Genomic DNA, 10,207 nt, shown 5'->3' with positions numbered 1-10,207 from the left:
CAAAAACCACAGATAAAATAAGTAAACACATACGAAAATCAATCTGGTAAAACTGATTAAAAATCACACATTAACAACATACCACAATAAACTGGTTAAAACTGGTTTTATTTTCATTTTCACAAGAGTCCTCAATACACAATAAAAACCCAACACTCATAAGTGAATCTTACTGAGCAGAAGAATTGGAACATACAAATATTTTATAAAAAGGGTTTTCTCAGCTACCTTTTCAACTACTCCGTGCATTGGGAATCAACCATGAAAATCTCTTAATATTACTCAGGGAAATCTCAATAAGAATTTGGAGCATGAACGAGCGCCACCGCCAAATATTTAAAGGGGGTTTACTCCTCTCTGCAATGCGAGTCAACAACAAAAACCCTGTCAATATAAACCTGACAAATTCTAATTGCATGTTAAAATTTTTAACAGACTTATGATTTGAAAAGAATCAAACGAAAATAAAACAATACCTGGCCAGAAAGGTAATGCACTCCATTGTTGTTTATGTAGGACATCTCACTGAATAACATCACCTGGGATTATAACCTGCATGCTTATAGCTGAAGATGGGACAATGAAATTTATAGCGACTGCACTAAACCACCGGATTGGTAAGAAATCCATTTTTTGTGGCAGCTTCATGTAGCTATTGTTTTCTGCAAGATTACAACCTTGTCCATATTTTTTGTGGCAGCTTCATGTAGCCATTATTTTCTGCAAAATTGCGACATAGGCATCCACGGTGGTCTACAAATGCCTTGTCTGGAGTTCGGAGTAAGTTTAGAGCAGAGAGTGTCGAGCAGCTACTTCTACGGAGTAAGTTCAAAGCAAAGACTGTGGAGCAGCTAGTTTGAGGAGCAGGGGAGCAGAGAGCGTCGAGAGGAGCTTCACCTTTACAACTTGTAAGTTCCCAGACCGAACAAAGCATTACCCATCTAAAGTAATATTCACCATAAAAAAATGTTGAATTTCTACAAACGTTTAACATGGTTATTTGATGGCATGTAACTCTTTGCACTGTTCCCTTCGTCTATTCATGGTAATAGTTTTTCTTCTATCACTCAAGCTTTCACTATATAAAGTGCTTTCTTAATTCAGCAGGAATTAATTTCACTCTCATTTCATTATTATTTCTTTGCTATGTGCTTCGGAGGTGGTTTTTCTAATTTCATATTTAAGGTTTGTCCATATGCTTCTGTTTCTAACCTTCTATCATAGTAGACAACCAGAAGATGTGTCAAACATTCCAAAATCCCGAGCCTTTTGCGGTAAATAGTATCATCTTTCTATTTCGAAAAGAGTTATTATTGAAAATATGCATTATTAACCTTTGCAAGCCTGACTATGAATGGAAAATCTCTTTTATTCTGAAATTTGGTGGTTTTATTTGAAGTTTTATGAGTCAGCTCGTGAGTTTTCTCGGATCACTAGTCAATCCTCACTTTTAGGTGAGTTGAGCTTGGTAACTTTACTCTTGATAATGAAACTATATTTTTTAACCCATACCTTTTGTGTTATCCGGCACCAGCACCCTATACAAATGTCTTGAAAGGATTTTGATTCTGGGATTCTGTGAAAATAATGAATGTTCATTTTGTTGTATGTGTACCGCTGTGTGTCAAGCTCATGAATGTAACTTGTCGATTCCATTCTCAATAAAATTAAAAGGTAAGATATTAGATCGTAGTCATTTGAGTTCTAAACATCATTGCTTCTTGCTTCTTGTGGCATTTTACGAAACCTGTATCCTCACACTCAAGAGTGGCCATGGTATTATGAAAAACTTCACCGTTATTCTAGATATCCTCCATTGCATTTTTTTCTTTTGAATCGATTCCCTAATACTTGTATTTATTAGTCTCCAAACAATGCATCTTTCAATGACAATGCTTTCCAAGAAAACATGATGAAATATATTTAGCCGTTCCATTTTGCGGGGATAGATTTCCACCCTCGGGCTTTATGGGAATACTAGTAAATCGAATTTCATAAGATGAATCAAACATGTTTCATTACTTAACTAGAGAAGAAGCACTAAGCTAGCCTACCGTCCATAGTGCAACTGTTCTACATTTTGAAGAAATTTTTGGCCTCTTTGTTGTCAAATTTACTTGAAAGTTGGTAGATATTTGTTGGATTCATGAACTTTAAAAAAAAATGGTGTTACAGAGTTTTTAAAGACACTGAATGTTGTGTTTACCCGCAAGCCTTAGTAATACCAAGCCTTTACAATTATTTGCATATGTTTTTAGGATTTATTTGAATCATAGGTTTAATCTATGAATTTTGTAAATTATCAATGCTATGGGGTTTTTTTGTTCTTCCAACACCCTAATTCCTAGGTGACTTGGGAATCTAATATCGGTCAAGGTTTTGATATCTTGTTAAATTGTAGGTCTTAGTAAATTTCCAAACCTGTAGGTCTTAGTAAATTTCCAAACCTTTATTATTATTTTGAGTAGGAAGTTAGTCTAATGTTCTTAAGGTAGTGGTCCCAATATATAACAGTTGATACAACACTAAATTCAGAAACAACATTTACAAAACAAAAAAATATAATCCAAATAAAAATTCTTCAGAAAACTAAAAAAATTGTAAAACATAAAATAATTAGGCATGTCAATAAACCGCACTTACTATATATGTTATGTTGTTTCCGAGATGAATACTCGAAGGGTATGCTCTATCGATGCTGCTTGCTCCCACAGTTATGATCCAAGGTGCCACATTTTGAACTATCACCAGTCTTAGACCAAGATTTGTGGCAGAACAGATGACAACCTTCCCTCTTCGAACTGCATGGAACGATCCAATTGGAATTGAATCTTGAAAATAATCCGGAATGGGAGGTTGACCTCCTAGAGAAACTGAGAACACATCAACTCCTTCATGTATCCCTTCATCGAATGCTTCAAGAATATCTGCATCATAGAAATTGAAGCCGCTTGAATCTGTAGGCCAAAAAACTTTATAACTTGCAACTCTAGCATGAGGGGCTCCTCGTTTTGCAATCCCTTTTGCATGTCGATATATACTTGCATTTTTCACGAAATTCCGCCTTGCTGTAGACATAGTATGAGTTCCATGTCCAGATTTGTCTCGCGCAGAGAGAAATTCCCCTGTTTCTGAGAGATTCAAAGGTTTATTTTCAGCATCACGCCCCTTGATGAAATATTTTCCCCCAATCAATTTCCCATTGCAGACAGCAATTTGGAGAGTGAACCTTTGGAAGCATATAAAGAGGCAGGGTGAAAGGCCTTCATAAAATCAACACAGAAGAAGTACAACTTCAAGTGATTCTGTCTAGCCTCCTAAATGCTAGCTCAAACAGTGAATATGTGATGCATTGTTTGGTGCTCAATTAGCCTGTATAATCTTTTCTTTCTTAAGTAGACTTTGTTGACTACACTCTTTCGATGTTTCCTCCTCTCGTTTCTAGCTTTCCATCATTGGTCTATCCAAACATATATTGAGGTTTGCATTTGATCCACTTCTAACTGGTTTATCAACTAAGCATATCTTTATAAACATTTAGTAATATTTAGTAAACATATTATTTCAATTGTCTGAATCATGGTGTCTGTTTCCTTCACGGTTGCATATATATCCAGAACTAAATTTGTTTAATCATTGTAGCTAGGGTCACTTCTGATATTCCAGTTTAAACCAAAATAGAATATGGTATTTAAGAGACTTCCAAACACAAATATTCTTTAATATAAGTTATTTAATTTAGTTTAACATTTTTTAGGGGTAAATAAAAAAATTCAATTTTACTAGACAAGTTTGCAAATTATTCACCAAAAGGGGCATAGATTCTAGAGTGCAGCCTGGCCTAGAGTCTCCTAGGACCTGAAGTATCCATATCAACATAGATTTGCCTTCAATCTCTTCTTGAATTGGATTGGTGTTTAGTGGGTTTTCATGCTAGTAGGCATTACGCTTTTGATAGATTAATGTGCCCCATCTTGTCCATGCCAAGATGCTTGAGTATGTGATAAAAAACAATGTTACTAGAGAGTCGTGGTAAGTGCCTTCGTAATTTACTATGCAATGGACGATGAAGAAACCTAAACATGATTTAGACAAAAGAACCATAAGGAAATACCACTCAGGCATGTGCATAAGGTACTAAACAAGTCATATTTTCCTTTATGTATATTCTCGTTAACTAGGCTAGGCCCAAAGAGAGTTATAATTTTTTTATCGATTTATGGCATTGTGTCGCAAGAGATGCTTATGGTCAGGTTCACTTTTGTGTCATTCCCTATTCCATATCACATAGTTTCAATGCATTTCAACAATGAAAGATGAATAGTTATAAAAACTGAGAGATTTTAAAAAGAAGTATCATGAATAGCCACCTTCAACTTATCATGTGTTATAATTAATGAATTTTATGTCCTGAAAAGTATATAAGAAGATGATATATATATATATATATATATATATATATATATATATATATATATATATATATGAAATATCTTTAACTAGTATAAATAAATATAGGTCGGGATGCTTGTTCCTTATGTTATTTCTAGTTACTAAACTCAATTGAATCAATGTGATAAGGAAATATTATGAAGGTCTCTAATTTATATTATGAAGGATTATAGTAGTTTTATTAAAAATTTTAGGAAAAAAATCCCTAATTAGTGTATCTTTTAAGTAAACCTAATTTTTATGAATCATTTAAACAAGAAGTTTTTTTTCCTTCATCCAAGAAGAATAGAGTAGCAAGAAAATTATACGAAAAAAGGAGAAATCAGGCAGAACTTGTTTGTTTATTATGTTGACAAAAATACCTTCAAATATGAATAGAAAGATAAGGAACAAATGAATTTGTGGGAGGATGGATAGAGGGTTCCTACAAAGATTCTATGGTTAAGGTATTAGTTGATCTTTATGAAGATGAAGTTCATTTATTGGAATATAGAGGATATGGGTTTAGAGGGTTAAATATTCACATCTCAGTTAGAGTATAGGGGAACTGTTCAGGGGTTAGCTCTTATCAACATTCCAAAATTCTCTAGTCAGAACCACATTGGTTTTGTTCCTTCTACTCTATAATGAGATATTTGTCCTATTGTGCTTCCTTCTTTGTCTTTGCCACTATCTTTGTTTTCTCTTTGCAGGATTCCTTTTTGCCTCTGTTTCTATCTCTTTCTCTTCGACTTCTTTAGTAACTCTAAGCTGAAAGGTGCTAGCTGCAAGTTCAGGGAATTGGTGCACAAACTATCCATGTTGTTTACTATCTCCATCTAAGTGTTACAAAATCGCCATGATCGTATCTCACCTATCATATTCTTTGGCTTTGGCTAATGGGTTGTCTTCCAACAGTGGACTTCATCAACACAAAAATCATATATTTAACCATAAAGAACTCTCTCTCTCTTCTGTTGGTAGACAACTCTACATTCATTGACATGTTGAACGTTTGGTGGGAGGAAGATAGAAGGAGTTTCATTTTTATCAATATTTTATTGTTTTCATACCTACTCCCCCTTTTCAAGACTAACATGGTTTAAACAAAAAGACAAATAGGGCCAGTCCTCTGCACCAATAATGTTTTCATGGCTTGCAAAACAATTTGTAGCTAAGTAAACGACTGAAAGAGAAGCCATGTACATACACATTAAGAGGATTCTAAATAAAAGAAAATCATAGAATTCATACAGATATTGCTTTGAAGATACAAAGTGAAAAGAATTTAGTAAGACAACATACATGTTGACAGAGTTTTGATCCCGTAGTAACCATTAATGTACCTACTTGTGGTCTGGCATAATTAGTCAATAGGGGTCCGTGTCAACCATCCAATACCTGCAAGAATTGTATGACTATTCAAATTAAGGACTGCAACAAGGAAACAACAATTTCTTAATGAATTAAAATTGTTTTTTTTCCTAAAAAATTTTAGATGCACTTTAAAAATTAAATAAATTGGTAGTATATGAATAGTTGTTATTCCTTACATCATTGGCATATTTCTTATTCTAGTGAAGCTTCTAGAGTTGTATTTGAACCGTACAAGGGCCAATTTCTGCAGCCTGATTTGTTTGTTATAGACCCAATTTCATATACAAGAATATTCCTAAAACCAGATGTTGAGAAGTTAATGAATAAACCTAAGCACAAAATCAATGGATTGCGTGGGGATGAGGTGAGGTACTGTGTAGGCACTGGAAGTCCTGTCACACATAACAGATGATTCTTGTCTGCTTTTCAAGGGATACCCACCCAAATCATAATGATAAAAACCACAGAAGAGTATAAACCTTGTAATGATTTCACCAATGTTGTAGTCAAGGTAAATATAATGTAAAAGAGATCCCCTTAATTCAAGGGGAGCCAGTTGGTCTCCTTGCACAGCTTGGTGATTAGAAAAGCAGGCTAAAATTTCAAAAACAGATTAAATATAGTGGGAATGGCCAGATGACAAAGTTGGCATTAGTTGTTTGTTTCCACCTACTGCCAACCAAAGCCTGAAAGGAAGGCACCTAAGGTTTTCTCAAGAGAGTGGCGAGTATGATATTGGCTACTCTGAGAACAGAGGAAAGTAATTTTGTAGGGTGTTTTCAAGTGAACTTTCAAGAGGCCACCTATAACCAAATTCTCTTTAGTTTTCAAAGTTGCCTTACATTATTAGTAGGCCTGTCATGTTGGTTGAGATGTCAATAGCTAACTACAGAGGACAGTAGAATGTTGTAGAAAAAATAGAAAGAAAAAACAGAAAGAATGATATTCTCATATATATGCCCTTCATCAACCATTGTGTGTCTGTGAAGGAGAGTGAATGTTTTTATACATATTTTTTTCTATCTAAATTTGTTAAAAAAACAGATGGAGATCCATGTCAATCAGATCATTCCATTCCATCCTGTTACATCAATTTTCTAAAAGATAACAAAAATTAGGCATAAGTTCATTTAATAAGCTATGTGGCAAGTGTAGATTGAGTCATCATATTTTTTTAGTTTCCTATCTTCTATTTTTACTCATCTTCATGACAAAATATGATTGTTTATTGTCTTTCCAATTCATGGGAAACAATTTCTCGGTTCAGTGATACCTTGGAATACTTGTCATAGAATTATAGCATAATTTCTCAAGAGTTGCAACAAAAACCATGGGGGGAGTTGTAGCATCCCTACTAAGGCAAGATCCACGCCAGAGTGTGGTGGGAGTTGTTGCAAACAAATTTGTATCAATGATGGCAACAAATCAAAGTTGTAGCAATTATGTCCGTAACTCAAATAAATTTGTATAAAATACACTCAAGAATTGAAACACCTATACTGAAGTAGAGTTGGAAATGCTACACATAGCAGTTGCAATAACTATTTAGGAAGTTTCAACACTTATGATACCATTTTTAAAAATATAAGCATTTCATAAGAATAAACATTGAAATGGAATTTTAATAGGATAATCATAGATTGACCAAAAATGAATCATTGTGTATGAACAAGGTATTAATGTGAGATGGAAATGAGAAAAATATCGACAAAAATGTATTGGACAAGTGCTAAAAATATGAAAATTTGGGCGCTAGCAATCTCCCGCTAACTAAATTCATTACATGTACGTATGCAACCAATATTCAAACTGATTTTGAGAAGGTGATGCTCCTATGGACGTTGTTGAGGTTGTAATTAGTCTAATCTGCGTCATGTGCATGTGAATATCCTCATCTTTCTTGAATTTCCTTCTAGTGGTCTAATTATTCTCTTTTAGGCAACTTGTACTCCTTCATGTATTCCTTGGTTAGAAGCTAGATCATTGGATAGTGAAAATTTAGACCTATCAATCCATATCCATAGTTTTTATTGCACGTATTATACCTATGCATTCTCTACTTCCAATAAGATATTCTGAACTTTTGGAGTGCGAGCATGACTTAAATCCTACTCCGAGGAATGTGGTCCCAATTTTTTGAGAGATTGCTTGCATCTCATAGATTGAGTTGTTAAGACATATAATGTTTCTTAGATAGAGAAGTTAGAACATGACCTGAAGTTGCAAGTCTCTTTATAGTTTAGTAGATTAGCCTTAATGAGCCATCAAACAATAAATAATTAGTTATATAATATTACATTGCACATCAAATTTAAAATTCCACCCTCTGAAACATGTATATCGAGCATGTTATCAAGTAATTCAAAAATCTCTATATCATAGCCTATCATTATCAATTATTAAACGTTTATTGAAAATGATAGCATTGATGCCTATTTCAACTTTGGAAACTACCATTCGTCACTAACCAATAGATGAATTTACATTGTTATAAGTCGATGTCATCATTTATACTATAATAGTTAATATTTCCTAGTGGATACACCTCATATTTACATGATCATAAGAGTAACCCTAACTCTATTAGAATTATAATATAGATATAGGTTGTCAAATTATCAAGCTAAGTATCAAGGATGAATTTCAATAACATAATTGTCACATGTGTGTAATTTCACTGTGTCCAAAGCTCTCTTCACTTAATATATATAATTTAGATTGTGGCTACTTGAAACAAATATAATGTAAAAGAGATCCCCTTAATTCAAGGGGAGCCAGATGGTCTCCTTGCACAGCTTGGTGATTAGAAAAGGAGGCTAAAATTTCAAAAACGGATTAAATATAGTGGGAATGGCCAAATGACAAAGTTGGCATTAGTTGTTTTTTTCCACCTACTACCAACCGAAGCCTGAAAGGAAGGCACCTGAGGTTTTCTCAAGAGAGAGGTGACACTAGCCTCATACATCTAATGATTTATGTTAGATATTATATAAGGATAATGCCATATCTTTTTTGGAAGAAACACAAAAAGCCCTCTTCTCTTTCGTGAAAATGGATATTACCTTTTACATATTTATAAAAAAAGGATTGTGATGATAAAGTAGTTTCAGTGAACACTTGTCAACATCCAAGAATAAACTTACTCAACATAGTAGCTCTAAAGTTGTGCTACTTTCTGAAATAGTTATGAAGGCCAAGGTATTTTTGAAACTGGCGAGTATGATATTGCCTACTCTGAGAACAAAGGAAAGTAATTTTGTAGGGCGTTTTCAAGTGAAGTTTCAAGAGGCCACCTATAACCAACATCTCTTTAGTTTTCCAACTTGCATTACATTATTAGTAGGCTTGTCATGTTGGTTGAGATGTCAATATCTAACTATAGAGGATGGTAGAATGTTGTATCTAGGAGAATGTGATCTATATACTTTTTGTATGCATGAAATTTTTTAAGGGATTTTATTATACTTTCAATAAGATATTCTGAACTTTTGGAGTGCGAGCATGACTTAAATCCTACTCCGAAGGATGTGGTCCCAATTCTTTGAGAGATTGCTTGCATGTCATAGATTGAGTTGTTAAGACATATAATGTTTCTTAGACAGAGAAGTTAGAACATGACCTGAAGTTGCAAGTCTCTTTATAGTTTAGTAGATTAGCCTTAATGAGCCATCAAACAATAAGTAATTAGTTATATAATATTAGATTGCACATCAAATTTAAAATTCAACCCTCTGAAACATGTATATCGAGCATGTTATCAAGTAATTCAAAAATCTCTATATCATAGCCTATCATTATCAATTATTAAACATTTATTGAAAATGATAGCATTGATGCCTATTTCAACTCTGGAAACTACCATTCCTCACTCATAAGAGTAACCCTAACTCTATCAGAATTATAATATAAATATAGGTTGTCAAATTATCAAGCTAAGTATCAAGGGTGAATTTCAATAACATTATTGCCGCATGTGTGTAATTTGACTGTGTCCGAAGCTCTCTTCACTTAATATATATAATTTAGATTGTGGCTCCTTGAAACTACAAATGAATGGTTTATTGCATCGATGCATTGTTATGGTCATATAATAATAAAAGAAAATGAAATACAAGTAACTTAGAAGGCCAAAGTGGTAGATATCGGACATACTCTAAATAAACCCTTTCACTTTTTCCTTTATCTCCAATGGTAATGTAAAGGCCTAGGTAGGTGTATCTTCTATTATAAGTCCTAGGAGGATGTTTCACATCTTTTCATATTCTGCCCTATGATTGTGGAGGTTTTGAGTAGCCTAATGTAACATGTTCAGGTTTTTAAGCACCTTTGATTCATTCGATTCTCTATTCAAGTGGTGGTTTAATCGAAAAAGTAGATATAAAGAATTACCTTTATTTGT

General features: G+C 33.7%; 1 long non-coding RNA gene across 1 annotated transcript; it reads right to left on the bottom strand.

Annotated features, from left to right (window-relative positions):
* Window positions 1-255: 255 nt before the first annotated feature.
* On the bottom strand, window positions 256-566 carry LOC149236443 (uncharacterized). The gene is made up of 2 exons (XR_016268399.1): window positions 477-566; window positions 256-357 (listed from the first exon to the last, which is right to left on the bottom strand). It is a non-coding gene; the product is annotated as an uncharacterized LOC149236443 (long non-coding RNA).
* Between the last annotated feature and the right edge of the window lie 9,641 nt (window positions 567-10,207).

Source organism: Pinus tabuliformis, chromosome 8, assembly GCF_031772625.1.
Source record: "Pinus tabuliformis cultivar Carrire ecotype Pingquan chromosome 8, CPIR1, whole genome shotgun sequence".
Lineage (NCBI taxonomy): Eukaryota > Viridiplantae > Streptophyta > Pinopsida > Pinales > Pinaceae > Pinus > Pinus tabuliformis.
This window is presented reverse-complemented; position numbering and strand designations above follow the sequence as displayed.